Source organism: Penaeus monodon, chromosome 9 (assembly GCF_015228065.2).
Source record: "Penaeus monodon isolate SGIC_2016 chromosome 9, NSTDA_Pmon_1, whole genome shotgun sequence".
Lineage (NCBI taxonomy): Eukaryota > Metazoa > Arthropoda > Malacostraca > Decapoda > Penaeidae > Penaeus > Penaeus monodon.
In genome coordinates, this window is record NC_051394.1 from 48,093,732 (window position 1) to 48,096,231 (window position 2,500).

The following is a 2,500-nucleotide window of genomic DNA, read 5'->3' on the forward strand; positions in this document are numbered from 1 at the left end:
ACCTCACGCTGGAATATTGGTGTCTGAGCAAAATTCGTAAAAGGACTGGGCTGTGTTGTGGGCGGAGTGGGCGGGATGTAGGGTGTCTTTTGGAATGTGTAGTGTTGAGAGTGGATACCGTGGGATCCCGCATGGGCGGAGTGGGCGGGTGTATGGGCGGAATAAAAGGGCAATTTTTTGGGGGGAATGTATAAAAATTGAAACCAAAGAATCACGTTTGGGCGTGTGAGGGCGGCGTGGGCGGAGTGAAGCGTGGGCGTGTGAGGGCGGCGTGGGCGTACCAGGGGGGACACTAAAGGCGCGGTACCAGTCGGGGGCGGAGCGGGTCGAGGGGACGCGCGAAGACGGGGACGGCCGAGGGGAAACTGAGTTGAGGCAGAACAGCGCCCGCCGCGAGACCTGAAATCGGACCAGCGTTGCAAGCGTCGTCGCCGGTCTACTCGTGTGAGGGTTGCCCGCTTGGGGTGAGAAGCTTCTTGCCTTCTCTTGCGCGGCTGAATCGAGTGCTAGGATGGTGCTTGCTATGGGCTTTGTTGGCGACACTTAGAGCTGTGATTCTGTGGTTTCTCTCTTACGGTTTCGGGTTGGTGTTGGTAACGCTGCACGGCACGCGACGAGGGGAAGCTGCCGAAGGGTTGCCAGATGTACGAGGGACCGTGTTTTTTCTTCGCCGATTGCTGTGTCGGGTGGTTTTAAGCAATTCATGTAAGAAAGAAAAATGAACTTGAGAGAGCTTGGAGTCTCTACGATTAACCGGGCACTCTGAAGTTCACGAAAAGGCCCACTGTCACTTGTTTTTCAAAGCTCGAGCAAATGTCACCATGCCTTCATATTTGAGGGCTTAGACCTTCATTTCTATCCTTTAAGAACAGAAGAAGACGAGAGAAAGAGAGAATACCTCTAATGACCCATTGATCCAGGACCGCCATAGCCTCTATCACTAGCCATCAACTACCATCTCAGCATCCCCCCTCCCCTTCCTTTTCCCTCACCCCCTCACCCGTCGCCAGGTCGCCAGTGTCACCAACGTTATTTTTATCTCCCAGACGTGTAAAACGTGGTTGGTAGTGGTGATAGCCCCTCCCCTCTTCCTCCTTGTATCCTTCCCCTCTCCCTTCCCCCCGTGGCTCTTCCCCCTCCCCTCCCTTTCCTCTGCTTCCCTTCTTCCTGTGGCGACCCCCCCACCTCCCACCCTCTGTCCTTCCCTCCCTCCTCCCGACTCGTCAGTTAATTGTAGAGGGATCAGAGGTAATTAACCACACATGGGGAGAGTCTGCCATTTAATTTCCCCTTCAAGAAAGAGAGAGATAGAGCCCCCACGCCTTTCCCCATCTCCTCTCCCCTCGCCCACCCTACCCCCCTAACTTTTCGTAGGCCGTAGGTGTCGACCTCTCCTCCCTCCCCTCCCCTCCCCTCCCCTTCTATCCCTCCCTTCCCTCCCCTCCCGGCACCCTGACTCCTAGCCGACCTCCTCCTAGAATGGATCCACATTACCGTGAAAGATGTATCCGCGGCTTGGTGTCATTAAGGATCTCTAAACTCTTTAAACGTCTTGTGGGAGGAAAAGGACGTGGGATTCCTCTCCGCACTGAGAGGTAACGGCGAGACGAGAGGTACAAGGCCCACCTCCCTATTGCTTTTGTCATCGAGGCCTTGAGATGAAAGAGACAGGGTTTGATTGCTTTTCTTTTATTTATCTTCTACTTCTCCTCTTCCACTTTTTCTCCCTCTTCCTCTCCACCTACTCCTCCTCTCACACCTCCCCCTCGCAATCCCCCTCCCTCCTTCCTCCTCCTCCTCCTGCTGCTACTACTACTACTACTATTACTACTACTACTACTACTACTACTACTATTACTTCTACTCTACTTTTTCTTCCTCCTCTTCTTCTTCCTCCTTTTTCTTCTACTCCTACTCCTCTTCTTCCTCCTTTTCCTTCTCCTCCTCCTACTCCTCCTCTTCTTTTTTCCTCCTCCTCCCCCACCCCTTCCTTTTCCTCTTCCTTCCTCCTACTCCTACTCATCTTCCTCCCCCTCCTCTTCCTCTTCCTCCTCCCTCTCCCCTTCCATCCTCCTCCTCTTCTTCCTCATCCTGTTTCCCTTTCCCCTGCTCTTCTTCCTTCCTCTTACTACTACATCCTCTTCCTCTTCTTCTTCCTCTTCCTCCTCCCCTCCCATCCTCTTCTTCCTCTTCCTTCTCGTCTTCCCCTCACCCTCCTTTCCCTCCTCGTTTTCCTCTCAATCCTCCTCTTCCCCCCCTCCCACTCCCCCTCCCCTTCCCCCTCCCCGTCCCCCTCCCCGCCTCCCTCCTTCTTCTTCCTCTTCTTTTTCTTTTAGTTCAGACAGCGTCTCTTCCCTGCCCTCAGTCGTCGCAAGGAGAGTGAAGAGGCCGGACGCGCATTTCTCATCCTCTCGCTCACTCGTCATCGTCGCTCGTCCGCTGTATGAATTACGCCGGCTCTGAACGAGAGAAACGGCGGCGCTGAACGATAATTTTGGCG

General features: G+C 54.2%; 1 long non-coding RNA gene across 2 annotated transcripts in view; it reads right to left on the reverse strand.

The window, feature by feature from the left end:
• Positions 1–369, reverse strand: part of LOC119577214 — an 11,587-nt gene extending 11,218 nt beyond the window's left edge. Inside the window, exon 1 of one of the 2 annotated variants that reach the window (XR_005229108.1) lies at positions 308–369. This is a non-coding gene — a long non-coding RNA (uncharacterized LOC119577214). Of the gene's footprint in view, positions 1–281 lie in introns of both variants that reach the window. The other variant, XR_005229109.1, reaches the window with a different exon arrangement.
• Positions 370–2,500: the final 2,131 nt, after the last annotated feature.